Source organism: Amblyraja radiata, chromosome 1 (genome assembly GCF_010909765.2).
Source record: "Amblyraja radiata isolate CabotCenter1 chromosome 1, sAmbRad1.1.pri, whole genome shotgun sequence".
NCBI classification, from domain to species: domain Eukaryota; kingdom Metazoa; phylum Chordata; class Chondrichthyes; order Rajiformes; family Rajidae; genus Amblyraja; species Amblyraja radiata.
Window position 1 is genome coordinate 160,615,671 of NC_045956.1, and position 25,033 is coordinate 160,640,703.

General features: G+C 44.9%; 1 protein-coding gene and 1 long non-coding RNA gene across 6 annotated transcripts in view; one reads left to right on the forward strand and one right to left on the reverse strand.

Annotated features, from left to right (window-relative positions):
• Positions 1-25,033, forward strand: part of smad2 (SMAD family member 2) — a 103,461-nt gene that overhangs the window by 12,242 nt on the left and 66,186 nt on the right. The window lies entirely within an intron of this gene.
• On the reverse strand, positions 12,176-22,755 carry LOC116981131. The gene is made up of 3 exons (XR_004414174.1): positions 22,719-22,755; positions 19,755-19,756; positions 12,176-12,187 (listed from the first exon to the last, which is right to left on the reverse strand). It is a non-coding gene; the product is annotated as an uncharacterized LOC116981131 (long non-coding RNA).

The following is a 25,033-nucleotide window of genomic DNA, read 5'->3' on the forward strand; positions in this document are numbered from 1 at the left end:
TATATGTTAGAGTATATTTCATTATTTAGTAACGTGATGATACCCTTGATCCAGGCACCAGTTTTCCTATTAGAGATGCACATCATGGAAACGGGCCCATCGGCCCATCTTGTCCCTGCTGAAGTAAATGCATATAAATGCTACAAAGCAGTGAAAGAAAAAAGACTGCAAAAAATGAAACTCTAATAGTGTTGCGTTGCCAAGGTAGAATTAGAGTTGGAAAGGTTGGTTCAAGAACCTGATGGTTGAAGGAAAGTAACTGTTCCTCAACCTGCCTAGTGTGGGACTTCAGGCTTATGCACCACCTGCTTGATGATAGCCATGAGATCGGAATGTGGTCAGAGTGGCCTTTTATCCTGGAGACCACTTTCATGCTCATCGTGCCCTTTTTGCATTTTTCCCCTCTCGCCTTAAACTATCAGGTGGGTGGAGATCAGGCACGTGCCATCAGGGTAGGCAAGGTAGGCACTGCCTACCCTGACTAAAATTATGACATGGTAATCATTAAATATAAATAGTAAAGGCATGGGAGAATTATGCCTATCTAAGAGATCGATCTCTTAGGTAGGCATAATTCTCCGTGCCTTTCAACCACAGCACTTGTAACACGGGACGGTCTGTGCAGCCCACGTGCCGTCAGCATTGCCTGAATCCGTCAATTTCAAGCGGAGCTGAAGGCAGCTGAAATTCTGCCTTTGCTGTACTGTGCATGTGCAGCGCAAGTTTCTTGGTGGGTTTTTCAAATATGGATTGTCATTATCTGAAGGGTATGTTAGGAAGCAAAGAGAGAAGAATGGAGTTTGTGCACCTATACCGTGGTAAGTACATCTCTTGGTACTTTATGTTTTTAAATACTGTATTTCCCAGGGTGGGTGGGGGGAAGAACTCCTTTCACAGTGTTTGAGGAGTGTGGCCCGGGGTAAAGTTGCGGGGAGGGCAGGAGCGTTGTGAAGGAGGGGATCGGTGCCAGTAACCCACTTGCGATGCTCAGGCACGGAGCCACCGAATTGTGGCCGGGGAGTGAATTAGTTCGGGTGGCTGCCGCAATGCTCCAGGCACTGGCCGCCACTTCTGAGGAAGGAAGCAGCTCGGGTGACTGCGAGCGGCCGCCGGGACCAGACACCAGAACCGGCTGCCATGTCAGCCCCTTCTGCTGGTCTCCGCTCACCTCTGGCAGTGTTCTCCGTCTGAACACCCCTCTCTTGCCGCTCGCCGGCTGGCTTCCCGCAAATCCTTAAATTCCGACAGCGCGTTCAAGGGACCAATTGAGGTTGCTCGGCTGTGGGAATTTAAGGATTTGCGGGAAGCAACTGACACGAGTGAAGCCGGTGAGCGGCAGGTGAGAGGTGTTCAGACGGAGAGCACTGCTAGAGGTGAGCGGGCGGCAGAAGGCGCTGAAGTGGCAGCCAATTCTGCTGTTGGGTCCCGGCGGCTGCTCGCAGTCACCCGAGCTGCTTCCCTCCCCGGAAGCGGTGGCCAGTTCTGCTGTCTGATATGATCTCCGACCCCCTCCTTCTCAACATCCTGCCCTCCCCGCATCTTTAACCCCTGGCACAGACTCTCCACATGCTGTGAAAGGAACTCTCCCTCCAATTGGATCCTTGAATTAGTATTGTCATTCAATAAGATGACAACTGATTCAACATCCCAGTGTGCTCCCGTTTTTCCCACCATCTCTCCACCTGCCTTCATCCTCCGTCCCCCACCTATTCAGTAATTTAAAAATGAAGGAGATTTAGAAGCCTTGGGCAAATTGAATTGTTACTTATTTTATTTTTAAGGAGAGAACAATCTGCATATGCGCGGTTTAAGATTTTTTTTTAAAAGCCGCCTGCCTACCTTGAGTAATTACTCACGGCACGTGCCTGGTGGAGATGGTGACAAAGGCAAGAGGCGGAAAGGTAACAAAAGGATGTCAGATAAGGAAATAAATGAAATGTAAAGCTGCAGGGAGGTGGGTGAAAGTGGACGTGGAAGGGGAAAGGTGGGATAAAAGGAAATTGGGAATTCTGAAGGGAGAGAGATCAGCAGAAGGAAGGGAAAGGAACAGGGTGACAACTGGTGGGGAAATATGAGTGCTCGTGGGGTGGGGATTTAAAAAAAGAGAAAGGAGGTGTGGGGGGAATTTGCCTTGAATAAGAGAATTCAATGTTAATATCCAAACAGAATATTTCTATCACCAATTCCATCAGTTTGAAGAAGTATCCTGACCTGAAACATGGTCTGTCCTTTTCTCTGTAGATGCTGCCTGACCCACTGAGTTCTTCCAGCAAAGATAGACACACAATGCTAGAGTAACTTAGTTGGTCAGGCGGCATCTCTTGCCAAAAGGAAAAGGTAATGTTTTGGGTTGAGGCCCTTCACACTCATTTGGACTCATAGTTCTTCCAGCACTTTTTTTGCTCAAGATTCCAGTACCTGCAGTCTCTTGTTTACTTTTTTTCTCCTTACAATTCAAATCCTCCAATCCTGGTAATATCATTGTGAATCTTTTAGAGTCATAGTCAAAGAGTGAAACAGGCCCTTCGTCCCAACATGTCCCAGCTACATTAGTCCCACCTACCCACGTTTGGTCCATATCCCTCCAAATCTGTTCTATCCATGTACCTGTGTAACTGTTTCTTAAATGTTGGGACAATCCCTGCCTTAACGACCTCCTCTGGCAGCTTGTTCCATTCACACACCATCCTTTGTGTGAAAAGGTACATCTCAGATTCCTATTAAATCTTTTCTCGTCACCTTAAACCTATGTCCTCTGGTCCTCGATTCACCTACTCTGGGCATTCTTCTCATGATTTTATACAGACTTCTTTGCTTAACAAAATCCTTTCCATAGTAAAGTGAGAACAACTGTACACAATATTACAAGTGTGGTCTCACCAACGTCTTGTACAGCTTTAATATGGCATCCAAGCTGTTGACTCTCTCCGCTGCTGTCCCGTCAATGAAGACTGGTTCATGGATCCCTGACTTTCTCTTTCTGAGTTCAACAATCGGGTCCTTGCAGACAAGGAACAGCAGATGCTAGAATCCTGCGTAGAACACAAAGTTTAGGTCTGAGCAGGTCAGGCAACATTTCTGGAAGATATTGATGGGTGACACATCGGATTGGGACCAGTTGTCAGATTGACTATTGGAGAAAAAACTGGAAAAGAGGTGAGGGTGTGACAAAACCTAGCAAGTGATAAGTGGATACAGGGGAGGTGGTGGGGGTGTTTTTGATTGGCAGATCGATGGACAAAGGCTAGAGATAAAAAAAAGGGGACAAGGAGACAAAAATTAGTTGATGAGAGAAGTGGAGTGAAATTCCAGAGATGGGGATACAGGGCTCGAAATTAACGGTTGCCCGGGTACCATTGACCACTCAAAGCGCCGCCGGGCAACCTAAGCACCGAGTCATTTTGCCCGGCTTGGCAACCAGATATGGTTTGTACCGAAGATAGACACAAAAAACTGGAGTAACTCCGCGGGTCATGCAGCATCTCTGGAGAAAAGGAACGCGATGTTTTGTGTCGGCGGTGACGGCTGTATTGCGTGGGAAAGATACTAGGTGCGGGTTGACGAAGGGTCGCAGCGAATGACGGGCCCAGCACAGCGGTTCCATCTCCTCCCGCACCCCGCCCGCCCTGATAGCAGCTGCTGCTTGCAAACCCGCTAACGGCGCACTTTCAAAACAAACCCTCCCGCACGCCGAGACCGGGAGGAGGGAGGGAGATAGGGGCCTCGGTGTGCGGGAGGGTTTTTTTAAAAACCGGTTATCGCCGTTAGCGGGTTTGCAAGCAGCGGCCACTATCAGGGAGGAGGAGGAGATGGAGCCGCTGTCGTGGCTGCTGCTGTGCGGGACCCGTCATTCGCTCCGACACTTCTGAAGCAGCTGCACCATAGATCCTTTAGCTATGGGATCTTTGAGCTGCACCGCTCGGACCCGCACCTTGCTGTTGGCTGGCGGAGGAGGGAGGTGGTGTCGATGAGTTCCCAACGGCCAAGGCAGCTAAGCGATATTGTCCGAGGAGCGCTGACCCTCCTTCCTCCCCACCTCGCCCCCCCTTCTCTCTCTCTCTCTCTCTCTCTCTCTCTCTCGTACGCCCCCTCCATCCCCCCCCCCTCCTTATCCTGGGACCCCTCTCCATCCCGCACTGATCCCCATTTCCGCCTCTATTCAGTCCTCACTGACATCCCTTGTGCTCCCCTCCCCATCTCTTTTCCCCCCCCCCCCCCCCCATCCATCCTACACTGGTTCCCCAATTCACCCTGTACTTACCCCTTTCCCATCCATCCTGCAATTCTCCATCCATCCTGTACTGATCCCCATCCATCCTGTACTAATCCCCGCATTCATCCCGTACATACCTACCCTCCATTTACCCTGCACCTTCCCCTCATTCATCCTGTAGTGATCCTCCATTCATCCTGCACAGACCCTCCGAACCACACTGTACTGATCCTCCCCATCCTCCCCTCCCCCCATTCGTCCTGCGCTGATCTTCCCTCCCATCCATCCTGCACTGATCTCCCCCCCCATTCGTCCTGCGCTGATCTTCCCTCCCATCCATCCTGCACTGATCCTCCCATTCAAGAAGAATGGGGGGAACAGTCTGAAGAAGGGTCTCGACCCGAAACGTTGCCCATTTCCTTCACTCCATAGATGCTGCCTCACCCGCTGAGTTTCTCCAGCACTTTTGTCTACCCCCCATCCATCCCGTACTGAACCCCCTCATTCAACACCACTGACATCCCCCGTGCTCTCACCTCACAATTTTAATTACTCCAACCAACACGTACTAATTCACCTGCCTCAATCCATCCATTCTGCACCGACTGCTTCACCCCCCCCCCCCCCCCCGCCATCTATTCACCCCGCACTGATTCACACACACCTGACCCTATTGTCCTGGAAATGTCTTCAGAGCGAACATTGACTATGTTTGATAACGGAATGCAATCAAATGTGTTTTAATTCCCAATGTTAATAGTTTTAATCTATAAAGATGGATTAATTATATTGTGAACACGTGAAACATTAAAACCGCAGTGTTCGATTGTCACTGCTACCGTTGACACGTTATTACAGAATTTATTTTAACGGCAAATCAATGCTCTTAATATGGAGTTTCAGTACTGTAGTTATTTAATGAGCAACATTCACAACTATACGTACGCATATATGTTACCATGGTCCAGGATTTATTGACACAGGTTGATCATACGCTGAATAATCCAACGACATTTTTGTTTGGAGTGGAAAGAACTAATAGAAATTGCATTAATTGCAATGTGTAGAAAGAGTTGAGATACTGTCTTATCATTTTGCTGCATGTCATTGTGGGATGTATCATGTCTTGATTGGTGAATGTTTAGTTTGTGACTTTATTTGAAGCAGAAATAATATGTGAATGCTTTGAGTATAATTCCGAATGGTAACTACGCACTTCGTCCGAACACATTATCGCACGCGTCATGCAAGCCATCTTAAATGACCACCTAAACTGTCATTTGGCAACCTAAAAAGCTGCCAAGGTTGCCCGGCTGGCAACAGGGAAAAAAAGTTAAGCGAGAGCCCTGTAGGTGGAAGGGGCCTGGGGAAAATCTCCTACCTGAGCAAGATCAAGGACCAATCTGTTCCTTGGTCTTGCTGATGTTGAGAGCACCATTGTTGTTCTGGCACATCTCGATCTGATTATCAGTTTCCTTTCTGTATTTTGACATATTACCTGCTATTTGTCCAATAATAGTGGTATCGTTAGCAAATTTAAAGATGGTGGTGAAGCTATATATGGATACAGTCATGAATGTAGAAAGAGTAGAGCAGGGGACTAAGCATACAGCCTTGAGGTGCTCCTGTGTTGATGGTTGATGAGGAGAAATGTTATTGCTAATCGTATTTATTGATCTGCTGATGAGGAAGTTGCGGATTCAGTTGCACGGTTGAGCAGAGACCCAAGTTCACAAGTTTGATAGGCTTGGAGAGGATAATGGTGTTGAAAGCTGAGCTGTAATTGATGCAAGTGTTCTTATTGTCTAAGTGCTCCAGTATAGACTGGAGAGCTAGGGAGATTGCATCCTCTGTTGATCTGTTGCGGCAGTGGGTGAATTCTAGTAGGTCCATCCTTACTAAGGTAGGAATTGATAAGTCATAACCATCCTCTCAAAGCTTGTTCATCACCATGGATGTTCATGCTGCCAGTCAGTAGGGAACTATGTCATTGTCATAGCCATCCAGCAGGGGAATAGGTCCTTTGCCCCAACCTGTCCATGCAGACCAAGATGCCCCATCTACGCTAGTCCCACCTGCCTGTGTTTGGCACATATCCTTCCTAAACCTTCCTATCCATGTACCTGTCAAAATGTATTTTAAAATGTTGTTATAGTACCTGCCTCAACTGCCTCCTCTTGTGGCTTGTTCCACATACCTACCACCCTCTGCATGAAAAATGTTGCTCATTTTATGCCCATTTTCCCAGTTTTTCTAGATCCTGTTGTAAATGTAAGACTACATTTTTCATTCTCCACTATGTCACCAATTTTGTCAGTTGCAAAGGTAATAATTGGTAAACTGCTAATTTACTGATTGCTTGATACATTTTGCCATTACTATTTATTCCTTTTTTTCACATTTTCTTTGCCATGTAGTTCCTCAATCTTGGACTTATTCATGTTCCCAATTTTCAGTGCTCATCCTTAATGTGCCTTGGCAGCACAGGCTTTGTGCCTGGGAATTCTGTGCCTAAATGTCATCTTTAAACTACTTACAAACTGACCAAATTTATGGTTACGTTTTCTATTGAGGTTTCAAGGTCAGTTTATTGTCACGTACAAATTAAGGTGCAGTGAAATTCTGGTGACTTGCCATTCTGTAAAGCACCTTGGCACAATTTTTACTTGGTTCCAAACAAACTATAAATGCACATCAAATGACTATGTTCTCAATGAGGTATCCAAGTTGTTGGTGATATGAGAAGAGAGAAATTCCATGGATATTTTTTCAGAAGTTCAGAACTGCAGGGGTGTGGTGTTAGGGGCTGGTAAGATTTCAGCATATTCAGCAGTTTAAAACTAGATGAGGATGCATTTCACCTCTAACTTGTGAATCTTTGGATTTATTTACACAAGGAATTGGTTTTTAAAAAAAAATGGAGTTGGGGCCAAAGATCAGATTAGTCGCCATTTAAAAAATATATATAAAAAAAGAGTAGGCTCTAGACGCCATGACTGAGCTGAGATGCGAATAAATGAATTCCCAGCTGGAAGTAACTTTTCCTACAAAACAATTAAAATTATATTTAAAATTTATTGTAGAAATGCATGGTACAATTGATAGTCTGCTGCCATTAAATCAAAGTCCTTAAACCTGAGAACTAAAGTTCAGACGGAACCATTTTGAATCAGTTGTGGTATGTTTTCAATGAGGCATTAAAATCTGAGGTGACACAAGAAACTGCAGATGCTGGAATCTAGACCAAAACACACACAATACTGGAGAAACTTGGCAGATCGGGCAACATCTATGGAGGGAATGGTAGGGTAACATTTTGGGTTGGAACGCTTCAGATTGACTAGAATAGGTGGAAAGTTGGAAAAGAGAGGTGGGGACCAGACAAAGCCTGGTAAGTGATAGTTAGGAACAGGGACAATCGTTTTAACTCCTATTCCCATACCTTGGCTGCTTCCATTGTCAAAGTAAGCAGTTTAACAGCTGCAAACAGCACCTTGATTCGGATTCGGTACTTGGAACCAAATAGTACGTACATTAAAATCCCTAATTCTATTAGCCCTACCATCCCCCAATGCACACACGTTCTCCCGTCGTCTCCCAACCCCCAGTCACCCTGCTCTTTCCCCCTCTGCACACGCATCTCAATGGTACTTTGTCACATTTATCTAGGTACAGTGAAATTCCTTTTTCACATAGTTGAGTAAAAATCTTGCTATACTTAAGCACAATCATATTGAATACAAGAGTGTAGCAATAGTAGATTGCACTGAGGCAGTGGACAAGAGTCGCCACATTTCTAGTGCCATCTTGTACCTTTCATGTTCAAAACTTTAAAAATCTTCATGGAGTGAATTAGGAATCCACAGTGTCAGAGGCCTATATATTGATGGTACGTTTGCCACCTTACACAGCTACAAAAGAAATTTGAACTCCCAAATAGGAACTTCTTCAGATACTAGCAAATCAGGGATTATTCAGATTCAACTTTATTGTCATTGTGCAGTGTACAGTACAGAGACAATGAAATGCAGTTAGCATCTCCCTAGAAGAGCGACATAATTATGAGCAATAAATAAATTACGTGCATACAATCATAGTATGTTTTTCCCTGGTGGGAGGAGTGTCCGGGGGGGGGGGGGGGGTGTGATTGGCAATCACCGAGGTACAGCGTAGAGTAGTGTAACAGCCGCAGGGAAGAAGCTGTTCCTGGACCTGCTGGTCCGGCAACGGAGAGACCTGTAGCGCCTCCCGGATGGTAGGAGGGTAAACAGTCTGTGGTTGGGGTGAGAGCAGTCCTTGGCAATGCTGAGCGCTCTTTGCAGACAACGCTTGCTTTGGACAGACTCAATGGAGGGGAGTGAGGAACCGGTGATGCGTTGGGCAATTTTCACCACCCTCTGCAGTGCTTTCCGGTCGGAGACAGAGCAGTTGCCATACCATACTGTGATACAGTTGGTAAGGATGCTCTCGATGGTGTAGCGGTAGAAGTTCACCAGAATCTGAGGAGACAGATGGACCTTCTTTAGTCTCCTCAGGAAGAAGAGACGCTGGTGAGCCTTCTTGACCAGAGTTGAGGTATTGTGGGTCCAAGAGAGGTCATCGGAGATGTTGACCCCCAGGAACCTGAAGCTGGAAACACGTTACACCTCCGTCCTGTTAATGTGGATGGGGGTGTGCGTGCCGCCCCTAGACTTCCTGAAGTCTACAATGAGCTCCTTGGTCTTGGAGTTAAGGGCCAGGTTGTTGTCAGCGCACCATGCTGCTAGGAGCTGGCCGACTCATCGTTGTTGCTGATGAGGCCAATCACCGTTGTATCATCTGCGTACTTGATGATGGTGTTAGTACCAGGTACAGGTGTGCAGTCGTAGGTGAAGAGGGAGTAGAGGAGGGGGCTCAGCACACAGCCCTGTGGAACGCTGGTGTTCAGGGTGAGGGTTGAAGAGGTGTGCTTGTCTAACCTAACAGACTGGGGTCTGTTGGTTAGAAAGTCCAGTATCCATTTGCAAAGGGAGGGGTCGATGCCCAGGTCACCGATTATATACGAAAGCATCTGTCGGGATTTGAAGTTGAGAAGCAGTCTCAAATAGACGACTGCCTTAAAACCACCATATAAAGACAAATTAATCTACACTCTAAACCATCCATTTTAATGAAATTATGAGTAAGGGATAGAAGACAAGGGAGTTAGAAGCTTTAGAAACAAGAGTCTTCACAAAGAATTATTGCACTGAACTGCTCTCTATGTACTGTAGTCACCTTCTGCACTTATGTTTTTTAAATTTTATTATTTACCCTTTCTCCTCATTTATTTATTTAAATTTTGTTTTTATAAACATGCCCGTCCATATTGTTTGGTTAATATTCAAATGTTCTGTTTTGATATATGCATTTGGAAAAATGAGCTTGGATATGGCAACATATCTGTACCCTTTTTTTGATGGCTCATTAAAAATTAAAATTAAAAAAAATCTTAGTCTTAACTTGGCCATAAAGGCCGGTTGTTAATGCCGTTCACTGCTCTGCTGTTTCAGGCCGCGTCTGATCCACGTGCTTGGGCATGGTGTGGTGCCTGATCTAATCAAGCTCCAGGCAGCTCACTCCACTACAAATCAGACTACGTCAACCAGCGAATGCACCACCCCTCTCCTCACAGGATCACTGCTCGGCCTCCATGCCACAGGTAGCTCCAGCAGCCAATCTCGGAACACCCAGAGCATTTCTGAGGGCGCAGATGGTGAGGCCCCAGCCCTCACACCCTGTTCCTTTTCTCTGTCTGCTGCTGCTATTCCCCCCCCCCCCCTCCCCGGTTTCCATCCACCCATATATCTCCCTACCGGCCTTACATTTCATTCCTCTCCTCATCTGATACCTTTTTTCATTTTTACATTACTTTCACCACCTATCTGCCAATCAAGCTTCCTTTCACCTGTGCCCAAGGCTACGTTTTGTATTGCCGCCACCTCTTCTCCAGCTTTCTCCTCCCTTCTCCCCCCCCCCCCCACCGCCCCCCTGTCTGAAGTAGGGTCCAGACTCAAAACATTGTTCATTCCTTCCACAGACCTGCCTGACCCGCTGAGTTCCTCCAATACTTTGTTTTGCATTAATCTGAGACATCTGCCCTCTTTGTATGTAGCTTGTCTGTTATTCCTGCATGGGGGTTATCCACCTCTGCTGTCCTCCCCCCCCCCCCCCCCCCCCCCCATCAATCTCAAAGATGTAATTGCAAGTTAGTAGGTTAATTGGATATGGTTAATTGTCCCTTGCATTTGGCTGTGCGATATAATCCAAGTGGGGTTGATGGGAATGCGGGGAGTATAAAAATGGGATTAGTGTAAATTATTATGCTTGACGATTGGAGGCGATTTGGCGGGCAGAAGGATTGATGTAGCTGCAAAATAGTTGCCAGTCATGTAAAACTGGATTGTGTACAACATTTCTTCAGAGAATAGGTGAATCCCTGGAATTCTCTGCCCTTGACTGAGGTGATGGTAAGTTCATTAGATATACTTCAGGTGAAGATAAATAATCATTTGAAACATCAAAGAATTGAGGGTTATGGTATTAGTGGAGACCAGCATAGATCAGTCATGAGTACATTGGATGATGCAACAGGGTTGAGGGCCTGGTGGCCTGCTCCAGTCATCCAGTGCTGAATGTCTCTCAAACAATCACACTTAAGTGTCTTCTATTGATTTTTGCATACATAAATGTGTGTGACTTTGAAGCCAAAGGCAGAGATTCTAATAGTGAATTGCTCTTTTGGACATAAGGTAAAATGCAGTGAGTATCTTGGTTTACAGATTGTGGTGAGAGTGCTAGAATAGATCATTGTCAGCTAGGAGAAGGTAACAACAAGCAAACAGATAAAATGTAAACAAGGACCATCAGACTAGTCGGAGAACTGGGAAGGGGGGGAGTTTAATATTGCCGTACACTTACAAAAACACAGAAGGCCTTTTAGGCCATCGGTTTTATCCAGTTCCCTTCAGAGCAATATCATCAAACCAATCCCCCTCATTTCCATGTTAACCTGCAAATGTTCTGTCATGCATGCCTATCGACCTCCCATTATCTACAATTAAGATTTATTTACAGGAGCTAATTAATCTACCAGCATGTTTTGGGGATGTGGGGGGAAATTGGAGCTGCTTGTCAAAACCACATTATCTTGTGGGAGACATTTCACCCTCACAGCCAGCACCCAATCTAAGAATCTAATCTTGGCCATTGGAGCTGTAAATCAGCTATGTAAAATCTAACAATCTGGTTTTATCTGATGCTAACTCCTTCGGGTCCCACCTCAAATTCCCGTCTATCAACTATGCTTATTATATCCTATAGCATATTTATAAAACATTATGTTTATCAAACCAGTTCAATATGATTTTTAGATTAAATTTATCTAAATGATAAACTATTTATCTTAATTGATTATAGGTCCCAGTATCTTGCTAATATAGACAGATAGACACTAAATGCTGGAGTAACTCAGCATTTAGTGCTGGAGTAACTCAGCATGCTGACAGGCAGCATCAGACTAGTCGGAGAACTGGGAACTCCTATAATATCGGCGAGACCAAGCGCAGACTTACCAATCGTTTTGCTGAACACCTCCTTGACTAAACCTACTTGATCTCCCGGTTCCTCAACACATTAACTCTCCCTCCCATTCCTACACTGACCTTTCTGCCCTGGGCCGCCTCCATTGTCGGGGAGAGGCTCAGTGCAAATTGGAGGAACAACACCTCATATTTTGTTTGGGCAGCTTACACCCCAGTGGTATGAATATTGACCTCCAACTTGAAGTAAACTTTGCCTTCCCCCCTCTCTCCATCCCTCCTCCCTTCCCAGTTCTCTGACTAGTCTGATGGTCCTCGTTTACATTTTATCGGTTTGCTTGTTGTTACCTTCTAGCTAACAATGATCTATTCTACATTTTCATTGGTCTCTATCTCCTATGTCTTGTTTTCACATCTTATATTTCCTTATTCTGTATCTCCCTCTCGGATACATCCGGAAGTTGCGGAGAATTTTTTTCTTTTTTTTGTTTTTGTTTTCTTTTGTCTGTTTTAGTTAAAGTTAGTTAAATTTAGTTTATTAGGCTGTGTATGTGTTGGGGGGGGGGAGAAACATTTTTTTTAGTCCCTTCCTTCGGGGGGATGCGACTTTTTCTTGTTGTGTCTCCCGTCTCCGTCTGTGCTGAGACCTAATGGCGGAGCTGGCGGCCTCGGGGCTGTGGTGGCGGACCCGACTTGGAGCTGTGGTGGCGTTCCGGCGGCGGACCCGACTTGGAGCTGTTGCGGCGTTCCAGCAGCGGCGGACCCGACTTTGGAGCTGTGGCGGCGTTCTGGAGTTCCGGCGGCAGACCCGATTTCGGAGGCTAGGCCGCGGGCCCAGTGGATGACATCGTCGGGAGCTCGCAGGTCACAGGTTGGTTACCTGTTTTTCCGGAGCTCCTGCAACAATAGCTTCGTCCGCTGGACTGGAGGACGGCAGCTTCGATCACCCCGGGCCGCGGAGTTTGAACCGGTCCGTTCGCAGAGCACGGTTGAGCCGCGTGACTGACTTGCCATCACCCGGTGAGGTCACAGCATCGGAGGTCTGGATCGCCTCAGCACAGAGTGAGAACAAGGAGGGAAGAGACAAAGACTTTAAGACTATTTTTAAGTCTTTTAAGACTTTTTTTCCTTTCTTGTCCCCGCCCCCCCCCCCCCCACCCCCGATCAGTCTGAAGAAGGGTTTTGGCCCGAAACGTTGCCTATTTCCTTCGCTCCATAGATGCTGCTGCAACCGCTGAGTTTCTCCAGCTTTTTTGTGTACCTAAGACTTTAAGACTTTTGCCTTCCATCACAGTGAGGAGGTACCTGGTGAACTCACTGTGGTGGATGTTAAATTTGTGTTTATTGTGTGTTTCTGTTATTTTTATTATATGTATGACTGCAAGGCAATGAAATTTTGTTCAGACCGAAAAGTCTGAATGACAATAAAGGATACTTTGACTTTAACTTTGACTTCGGTCTGAAGAAGGGTCTCGACCCGAAACTGCACCGATTCCTTCTATCCAGAGATGCTGTCTGTCCTGCTGAGTTTATCCAGCATTTTGGTTCCTCCTAGGTTCAGGTGTTTGGTTGGGATTCTGAAATGAAGGGGGAGCTATAACCAGCATCTGCAGACCTGCCTTTAATTACCTCGCTTAACCCTGCTGTCCATCTTGTTTTTAAAAAAAAAACACATTTGCCATCTTCCAGTTATCCAGTGCTTTGCATGTGGCAAGTGAATGTTTAATTACCTCCGAAGTTCCAGCAAATCTCTTCTCATACGGCCTGCAAACATCTAATGCCTCCTTTTTAAAATCTTAACCTACATGAATTTCACCATCTCAAATGAAATCTCCAACTCCAACTGCTTCTTGGTGAATATGAATTAACAATATTCATGTAAGATCTTGCCCATGTCCTCTGGCTCCACAATCAGTTTTTCAATGGGCCATACTATTTGCCTGGTTACCTTCTTGTTCTTAATATACTTAATCTTATCTGTGGTACTTCATGGTGCATCTTTTCTCTCCTTATTTTCTTAAGCATTACATACTCAATATTTTAGTGCTCTATGTATACTACAGACATCTATTCTTGACATACAGGGTTCCCTGGACATGCCATTTTAACCCTTCACCCTGACTGGAAGATATCATATGACAGGTCCTGTCTAATGATATCAAAAGTGGCTTTCCCCCAATTGGGACAGTTAGTTTTCGAACTATTCAAATACCCTTTCAGTAATTAAATTGAAATATACTGAGTTATTATTACTATCCCCAAAGTGTTAACTGCGCATCAATTAACAGCTCCATCCATTCTAATCCTTTCAGATCATTTTCCAATGTTCTATAGATTCAGGATCAGTTCCTGTGGATTGTAGGGTAGCTAATGTTAACCCACTTTTTAAGAAAGGCGGGAGAGAGACAACGGAATTATAGACAAGTTAGCCTGACTGGTGGTGAGGAAGATGCTGGAGACAATCATAAAAGATTAAATAGCGGCACATTTGGATAGCAGTAACAGGATCAGTCCGAGTCAGCATGCATTTATGAAGAGGAAATCATGCTTGACTAATCTTCTGAATTTTTTTGAGGATGTAACTAGGAAAATGGACAAGTGAGAGCCAGTGGATGTAGGGTACCTGGACTTTCAGAAAGCATTTGATAAGGTCCCTCATGGGAGATTACTGGGCAAAATTAGGGCGCATGGTATTGGGGGTAGAGTGCTGACATGGTTAGAAAATTGGTTGACAAACAGGAAACAGAGTTGGGATTAACGGGTCCTTTTTAGAATGGCAGGCAGGGTACTGCAAGGCTCGGTGCTGAGACCGCAGCTATTTACAATATACATCAATGATTTAGATGGAGGGATTCAGAGTAACTTTAGCAAATTTGCAGATGACACAAAGCTGGCTGGCAGTGTGAACTGTGATGAGGATGCAGGGTGACTTGGACAGGCTGGGTGAGTGGGCAGATTAAGTTTAATGCGGATAAATGATAGGTTATCCACTTTGGTGGCAAAAACAGGAATGCAGATTACTATCTAAATGGCGCCAAGTTGGGGGAAAAGTCCTTCTGCAGTTGTACAGAGCCCTAGTGAGACCACACCTGGAGTATTGTGTGCAGTTCTGGTCCCCTAATTTGACGAAGGACTTTCTTGCTATTGAGGGAGTGCAGCGCAGGTTTACAAGGTTAATTCCCGGGATGGCGGGACTGTCATATGCTGAGAGAACGGAGCAGCTGGGCTTGTACACTCTGAGAGGGGCCTACTCCTGCACCTATTGTCTATTGTCATGAGAGGGGATCTTATTGAAACATAAGATTATTAAAGGTTTGGACACTCTAAAGGCAGAAAACATGTTCCCGATGTTGGGGGAAGCCAGAATGAGGGGCCACAGTTTAAGAATAATGGGTAAGCCATTGAGAACGTAGATGAGGAAACACTTTTTCACACAGAGTTGAGTGTGGAATTCTCTGCCTCAGAGGGCGATGGTGGCCGGTTTGCTGGATACTGTCAAGAGAACTTGATGGGCTGTTAAAGATAACTGAGTTGGGATATGGGGAGAAGGCAGGAACGGGGTACTGATTGTGGATGATCAGCCATGACCTCATTGAATGGCGGTGCTGGCTTGAAGGGCCGAATGGCCTACCCCCACACCTATTGTCAGATAAAACAAACCCAGTTAAAATTGGGAGGTTGAAATTTTGAATAAATCATTCCTTTTACAGGTCAGAGGTAGTACGGATTTTCCGTATTTTGTACGATTTTGTGTTAAATACGGATTTTAAATACGGAGTTCAATTCAGTCTAAAGGGGGGTCATGACCAGAAACATCACCCATTCCTTATCTCCAGAGTCGCTGCCTGTCCAACTCCAGGTTTAAACAGCACTGTCAGTTTAAGGCGTGGGAATTTTCCGTATTCCGCGTACCGCCACAACAGATCAACGGTGGATGCGATCTCGCTGGCCCTCCACTCCGCACTGGACCACTTGGACAACAAAAACTCATATGTCAGGCTGTTATTCATTGATTACAGCTCGGCATTTAACACAATCATCCCCTCCAAACTGGTTACCAAACTCGCAGAACTGGGTCTCTGCGCATCCCTCTGCAACTGGATCCTCGACTTCCTCGTCCACAGACCACAGTCTGTTCGTATTGGTGGAAATGTGTCAGCCTCAATAACAATCAGCACGGGAGCACCTCAAGGCTGCGTGCTCAGCCCCCTGCTGTACTCACTCTATACCCATGACTGCGTAGCGAACCACAGTGCGAACTCCATCATCAAGTTCGCTGACGACACCACTATTGTGGGGCGTATCACTGATGGGGATGAGTCAGAGTACAGAAGAGAGATCGAGCAACTGTCCATATGGTGCCAGCGCAATAACCTGGCCCTCAACACCAGCAAAACCAAGGAACTGATTGTGGACTTTGGAAGGAGTAGGAGGGGGACCCACAGCCCCATTTATATCAACGGGTCGATGGTTGAAAGGGTCAAGAGCTTCAAATTCCTGGGCGTGCACATCTCTGAAGATCTTTCCTGGTCCGAGAACACTAATGCAATCATCAAAAAAGCACATCAGCGCCTCTACTTCCTGAGAAGATTACGGAGAGTCGGATTGTCAAGGAAGACTCTCTCTAACTTCTACAGGTGCACAGTCGAGAGCATGCTGACCGGTTGCATCGTGGCTTGGTTCGGCAATTTGAGCGCCCTGGAAAGGAAAAGACTACAAAAAGTAGTAAACACTGCCCAGTCCATCATCGGCTCTGACCTTCCTTCCATCGAGGGGATCTATCGCAGTCGCTGCCTCAAAAAGGCTGGCAGTATCATGAAAGACCCACACCATCCTGGCCACACACTCATCTCCCTGCTACCTTCAGGTAGAAGGTACAGGAGCCTGAAGACTGCAACAACCAGGTTCAGGAATAGTTACTTCCCCTCAGCCATCAGGCTATTAAACCTGGCTCGGACAAAACTCTGATTATTACCAACCACTTTCTGTTATTTGCACTATCAGTTTATTTATTCATGTGTGTATATATTTATATCATGGTATATGGACACATTTATCTGTTTTGTAGTAAATGCCTACTATTTTCTGTGTGCTTAAGCAAAGCAAGAATTTCATTGTCCTATACAGGGACACATGACAATAAACTAACTTGAACTTGAACTTGAACTTGAATTTAAACGAAGCGCTGTAGGTTCTAAATATAGCACTACCAGCTGGAGCGCTATGGGCTTTAAACATAGCGCTATGGGTCACAGACAGCTCAGGAAAATTCTCGTAGGACAATGAGTCTTTGGAATTCTCTTTCTCAGTGGAAGTTGAGTCTTTGATTATTTTTCAAGCAGTGGTAGATTTCTGGATAAGCCTAGTACTGAAACGTTACCAGTGGGATTGCAGTTGCATTGGAATTGGCCTTGATTTTACAGAATGATGGGTGGGCTCAAGGGGGGGAGAGGATGGAGAGGGGAGAAGGAAGTGGCGAGGGAGATAGGAATTAAGAAGGAGGGAGAGGAAAGGGGGAGGGAGGGAGGGTGAGAGAGATGGAGGGAGGGAGGGAGACAGAGATTAAGGGGGGAGAGGAAGGAGGGAGCGTGAGAGGCTTCCAAAATGGCTTCTACATCATCATCTGGTACTAAAAGCAGGAAGCAGCCATTCAAACAGCAGTTTGCAAAGAGATGGCAATTAACGCACTGTCAAGTAAGGCGCGTAGAAGACATGTCAATGGGTAGCAAAGTTATGTATTCTTGTACTCTTACTTGGGTATGACTGCACATAATAAAATTCAGCAAAATGGCGCGTAAAAACATCTCATCAAAATACTGATTTTCAGGTACTAGAATACTGAAATGCTCTGACAAAATGCGGCAGCTCTGACAGGTACAGATAGGGTAAATAGTTAAAGACCTTTTCTCAGGGTGTATCCAGTGGAAAAATTAAAGGTGGTTTGTGAGGCAGCAAGTTTTTTTACACTGGTAGATGCCAGTGGAAGTGGCAGACGCAGACATGATAATGTTTTTAAATGAATTTAGATAGACAGGCTAAATGGGGCAGAATGCGAACAGATCTTGCAACTTGGGACTGAGCATTGACTTCTCTAATTTCATCGACCTCACATTCCCACACTGACCTTTCTGACCTTGGCCTCCTCCATTGTCAGAGTGAGGCCCAGTGCAAATTGGAGGAACAGCACCTTGTATTTTGCTTGGGCAGCTCAGACCCCAGCTGTATGAACACTGACTTCTCAAACTTCAAGTAGACCTTCCTTTCCCTCTCTCTCCATCCCCTCTCCCTTCCCAGTTCTCCTACCAGTCGTACTGTCTCCGACTATATTTTATCTCTGTACCACCCACTCCCCTGACATCAGTCTGAAGAAGGGTCTCGACCCGAAACGTCACCCACTCCTTCTCTAGGTATGCTGCCTGTCCCGCTGAGTTACTCCAGCATTTTGTGTGTATTTTCGATTCCAACCAGCACCTGCAGTTCTTTCCTATACATCCATGAGGTTCTGTGGATTTATCTGGAGCAGCAGAATTGCACTCAACACAATCTACAACTACATAACCTGCCATATCCCCTTCTCTACCATTGCTGTCAAACTAGAAGATCAACTCTGGTTCAATGAAGAGCACAAGAGGACATGCCAGGAGCAGCACCAGACATGCCTCAACACAGGGGATCAACCTGGTGAAGCCACAAGACTTGCTCCTTGCATGCCAAACAACATAAACGGCATGTTATAGACAGCTATGCAATCCCATAATAACACATAAGACTCAAACTCGACACATCAGCTGTAAATGGCCATGGACAATTAAGCAATTCGCTGGAGGAGTCGTCTCCACAAATATCGCCCCCTCTCAACTCTTGAACTGCTAAAGTCCTCCTCATAAGGACGGCACCAGTTCAAGGAGGTGGTTTTAAGGTGAAGATTAATAGATTCTTGATTAATACAGGTGTACGGGTAAAGGAAGGAGAATGGAGTTGAGAGGGAAAGCTAGATCAGCCATGATTGAATAGCAGAGTTGACTTGATGGGCCAAATAGCCCAATTCTGCTCCTGTAACATATGAACATCACCACTTTTGCGTGTAATGAGTAATTAAATGCTTGCTCAGCATGTAAAGTCACATCTCTTGAATAAATAGAAAAACATGAACAGGCATGGAGGAAACTTACACAGACCATGTGCAGGGAGATGGGACTGGTTGCAGACACGGTGGACCAAGGGACTTAATCCTATGTGGAATCGTTCTTTGTTTTACACCTGTAATTTGCTTACATATAGTTCCTCTTTCTCTCTGCCTGTTTAGAGTGAATAATATCCCAGTTAAAAGATCACCTTTTATTTATTCTGAAATGCTATCCATAAGGTATCCTCAATGTACCATCCAAGGCATCCACTTTCTTTAAATATTTCAAATTTTACAGCATTTGCATTTAATTTTAATAGATAATACTGTATGATTGGCAGCTCAGAGTCCTAGAAACTTGTTCATCCAATACATTTGTAATTGCTGACACATGTTTCATCTGTATGTTTTTAATTATTTTCAAGACTATTGGTGAATCTCACTGTTAACTATACAAGCCTGCAAGACACTGCTCTCTTCCAATAATGGACAGCTAAACGATCTCGATCAATAGATCAGACCCAAGCTCTGCAGCCCTTCCACATACGTTCAGAAGTAATAGGAGCAGAGTCAGGCCATTTGGCACATCATGTTTACTCCACCTTTCAATCATGACTGATCTATCTTCCCCTCTCAATCCCATTCTTCTGCCTTCTCCCCATAACTCCTGACATCCGTACTCATCAAGAATCCATCTATCTGGCTTAATAATATCAATCGACTTGGCCTCCACAGCCTTCTGTGGCACAGAATTCCACAGATTCACCACCTTCTGGCCAAATAAATTCCTCCATCTTCCAACAGGAATGTCCTTTTATTCTGAGGCCATGTCCTAGACACTCCCGTTATTGGGAACATCTCCACATCCACTCTATCCAGGCCTTTTACTATTTGGTAAGTTTCAATAAGGTGTCCCCTCGTCCTTCTAAACTCCAGTGAGTAGAGCCCCAGTGCCGCCAAATGCTCATCAACTGCTAACCCACTCATACCTGGGATTATTCTTGTAAAGCTCCTCTGGACCCTCTCCAGCGCCAACACATCCTTCTGCAGATTTGCAGCCAAAAAAATTGCTCACAATACTACAAATACGGTCTGACCAGTGCCTTATAAAGCCTCAGCATTACATCAATTCTTTTTGTCATTGTTTTATGGTCGATGACCATGTTTTCTTCTGTCTTCCCGCTTTGCGTCTGGAGTTCCCTTAATCTCCTTGTTTCTCTTGTTCTCTCTTTTGCTGCTAATTTGGCCTCTTATATTTATCTCCTTGTGGCTTTGGAGTTTACTTTTTGCTTTATAATCCTTTGTGGTTTGTTACATACGTTGCTAGAGCTCTCAATAATTGGCTGTCTGGATAAATTGAAGTGTGATTTGAATGTGCACGTTTGATCCAGTGTAATAGTGCTTCCTGTGACCCATAGATAGAAGAACAGCATCTCATTCCACTTGGGTAGCTTACAACCCAACGATATGAACATTGAATTCTCCAATTTTCACCACACTCCCTCTCTGCAACTTATTGCAACAAAGATTTTGAAGATCAGTAACCAATAACATTATACAATTTGCCACCTGTAAAAAAATTACCAACTGATTCTGCATTGACAGCATACCCATAACCTATGACCTCCATCACCAAATAAAGTTCTGGCTTTCTCTCTACAGAGGTGGCGATACCACCATTTTTTTAAAGTAATTGTTGCCTTGATGCATCGTATCACAGACATTTCTCCCTCTCTACAAATAACTCAGTTGTTTAGGTCAAATTTTTTTAAGAGTCAAGGGTTTTTTTTTTTTTTTAAAGAGTCAAGAGTGTTTTATTGTCATATGTCCGAAAATGGAACAGTGAAATTCTTACATGCAGCAGCAGCAGCACAACGGGTTTGTAAACACAGTACTCAATAATAACACCAACTTTTACAGATGCACCATAGAACGCATTTCATCAGGATGCATCACGGCTTGGTTGGGGAGCAGCTCCATCCTCGAAGACCACAAGAAATTGACGCAGCCCAGACCATCACACAAACGAACCTCCCTTCTGTTGACTCCATTTATACATCATGCTGCCTCAGCAAGGCTAGCAGCGTAATGAAGGACAAGTTGCACCCTGCCGCTCCCTCTTCTCCCCTCTCCCATCGGGCAAAAGGTATAGAAGTGTGAAAACTCTCACCACCATATTAGAGGACAGTTTCTTCCCAGCTGTTATCAGGCAACTGAATCATCCTACCACAACTGGGGAACAATCATGAACTACTATCAACCTCATTGGTGACACTCAGGCTATCTTTGATCGGACTTTATCTTGCACTAAACGTTATTGAATTGAATTGAATTAAATACCTTTATTGTCATTCAGACCTTACGGTCTGAACGAAATTTCGTGCCTGCAGTCATACATACAATCATACAATAATAAACAACAATAAACACAAATTAACACCACCACAGTGTATCCTCCAAGCACCTCCTCACTGTGGTGGAGGCAAAAATCTTAGGGTTACTGTCTCTTCCCTCCTCTTGCCGGAAGTGGTGGCGCCGGGAACGGCTGCGGCTCGCCTGCAGTCCGTTTGTCTTTTACTTTTTTGTGTTGTATTTTTTTCGTTTTGTCTCGTTACGTTTTTGGTTTTTAGGCCGTGTTTATGGGGGGGGGGGGGGGGGGGGGAAACGGGGCTTGCTGTCTCTCCCTTCGGGGGAATACGACCTTTTTGTCGTATCCCCCTTCTCTGCCTCCGTCTACACTGAGGCCTAATGGCGGAGCTGGCGACCTCGGGACTCTGGAGGCAGCTGACAGGACTCGCCCTGAGCTCCCGTGAGGGTGGCCCAGCCCGGGGCTGGAACTGCGCTCTTGTGAGAGCGGCCAGGCGAGGGGCTGAGAGACTTTCCCGTGAGGGGCTGTCGCCGGCGGAGTGGCCCAGCCCGAGGGTGGAACGGCACTCACGTCGGAGTGGCCCAGCCCGAGGGAGAACGGCACTCACGTCGGAGTGGCCCAGCCCCTTATGTATCTAGACACTATAAATGGCTCAATTGTAATCATGTATTGTCTTTCCACTTGGGTTAGCATGCAACAAAAGCTTTTGACTACTTCGGTACATGTAACAAAAACTAAACTAAATATGGGTATAGATTGTGCATTCTTTTATCACAATCTGCTTTTCTACTTCTGGTTATTGGTCCTTGGCCCAAAAACAGTTATAACAGACCATGATTTAGTTTAATAATTTAGTTTACTGAGGTACAGTGAAACGTTTTTGTTGTGTGCTGTCCAGTCAGTGCAAAGACTATACAAGATTGCAATCAAGCTATCCATAGTGCCCAGTTACAGGATAAAGGAAATAACGTGTAGTGCAAGCTAAAGTCAGATTTAAAGATAGTCTGAGGATCTCCATTGAGGTAGATGATAACTTGGGACCGTTTTCTAGTTGGTGATAAGATGGTGTCCATTATTGTCCACTATGACAGTGTAAGGGTTTATTCCCCCATTTACATCACTGCCTGAGCACTGGGTCAGAATCCTTGAGCCCAGTGGGACCTCTCTTGTCACACGAACCACAGCGGCCCAAGAAGGCCACCCGCCACCACCCTGTCTAGCACTGCTGGGGAATGGCAATAACTGCTGCCCCTGTTGCTGATTCCCACATTCGGAGATTGAGAGCAAAATGGGGGGTCTGGGTCGTTGGGAAGGTGTGAGGAAACCCTGCCCTAATCTAAGTGAGACTCCCATGACCAACTGCTTGCCTGAAGTTCAGGGTGAAAGAACATTGATCTTAAACGTTAACTCAGTTTCTCCTTTCAAACACGCTGCCTATCCTGCTGAATGTACAAAGTTCTTTTTAACAGCTAAGAATGTATGTTTATTACTGAAAGCTAAAAATATTAAAGACTTTGTTACATTGTTTAATAAAGATGAGTGTAATTCGAAGCAAATGCTTGTCAATTTCAGTGACCTCCACAGTAACTAGCAGCCTGTGTTCTTAAAGACACAATGGTGTCTGATTACAGCATTGATGCTCTGTCCGCTATAACATAACTCCGTCATAAAGGAGTCCGTAATAATGAGGGTAGACTGTACATTGACGCTAGGTCTCCCTCCATGATAACTGTGAAACCTACTGAGTATTTTGATTCCTTGCATGTCACAAAGTGCATGAAGGCAGCCAAGATTTGTTGGTGGTCCCAAGAGGAGGAAAAGCAAGTTGTGCATCGTCTGTGGTTGGTCCTGATCCAAAAGGTCGACTGTCGATTTCCTTCCACAAATGCTGCTTGACCTGCTGAATTCCTCCAAAAGATGGGTTGATGCAAATTCTAACATCTACAGACTCTTGTCTCCAGCAAAAACCCAAGTGTAGTGAGATATGGAGAAAAATTTAGGAGAATGTGGGCATGAGCAATCTGTATAATGTATATCATGGAATACATAACCGTACAGCATAAGAACTGGCCCTTTGATCCACCATGTCTACACTAACCACAATACAAAATTAAACAAATGCCATTGACCTTCACAAGGGCCAAATACCTTTAGTCCTTGCTTGTCTTATCTTTATCTGTGTGCTGCATGGCAAGACAAATTTCACTACTCCAATTGGTGTACGTGACAAATAAATGTCCTTTGTCCTTTAATCATGTGTCTGTGTCTTAAATGTTATTAATTTATCTACTTTTTACCTCCTCTCGTGCCATGATTGAGATGGCTTCCAGTCTGTATATATTTAAAACAAATAGTCTTGCAAATCTTCTGTTAACCTTTCCCCCTCTCAGCTAAAATATATGGCCTCAAGTATGAATGAATGAATAAGTTTATTGGCCATGTATTCACATACAAGGAATTTGCCTTGGTGCTCCGCCTGCAAGTGACAACATGACATTACAATTACAATGGAGGAGGCAGAGGATGTAACTGATGCACAAGTCAACATTAAACATTAATGCTTTGATATGATGTTTCCACCCTGAGACAAAGACCATTTAGCCAATGTGGACCTCATGATTTTATATCGTCACCCTATAACTTCCAATGCTCCAAAGAAAACTAAGTTTGTCCAACCTCTTATAAGCTAATGCTCTCTAATCCAGGTAACACAGTGGTGCACCTCTTCTGCACTCATTCCAAAGCCTCCACATTTCTTCCTTTCTTCCTATAGTGTGAAGACCAAGACCAAATTGTATGCAATACTTCAAACGTGTCTAATTGGATTCCCTGATCGATAAATGCAGCATAATTTTGGTATCGTATCCACTTGCTTTGCCATTTTTACGGAGCTATGGATTTGCTCAAGATCCCTCGTGTACATCAGCGTTCCCAAGTGTCCCACCATTCGCTGTATGCTTTCCTCTTGCAATTGATCACCTAAAATGCAGCACCTAACACTTGTTCGTATTAAATGCTATTTCTCTGCCCAATTTCTCACTTTATATCCTGCTTTGACAACATTCCTCACTCCACCAGTTTTTGTTATCTGAAAGGTAATTAATCAGACAGCCTATGCTTTCATCCAAATCATTAATATTTATAAATTACAAACAAGAGGTACCAGTTCTGCTCCTTGGAGAACACCATTGGTTGCATTCATTCAGTCCAAATAAATCTGCTCCACCACTTCTCTCATCATGCTGTTTTTGTATCCAATTTACCAACTTTCCATGAATTCCATATTATTCAATCTTCAATTATTCAGTTCTTCCCTGCTTTTATATTCTTTAAGGGCTGATTTTGACTTCCATTTGCTTCCATTTTCTTTTAACTAAAGTTGCAATATCTTGACATGCAAGGTTCTCAAACATTGCCTCCGATTGTCACTAGAAAATGCGTCCAGAACTTCTATCAACTGGCACTCCTAATCTACTTTATCCATATCATTACTATTGCAATTAGGAAGACACAAGAGATTGCAGATAATAGAATCTTGAACAAACACACTGCTGGAGAAATTCAATGGGTAAAGCAACATCTGTGGAGGAAAATGGATGGACGGCTTCATGCCAGAACCCTTCTTCAAACCAATGAACTGTAGGGGTAGAGGTTGGGGGGATTTGAAAAGGTGGGGTAAAAGCTGACATCATGGGTGGATCCAAGTGCACAGGTTGATTGACGGACGGTCAAGTGGGTGGGGAGGGAGGATGTAAATTGAATTTGAT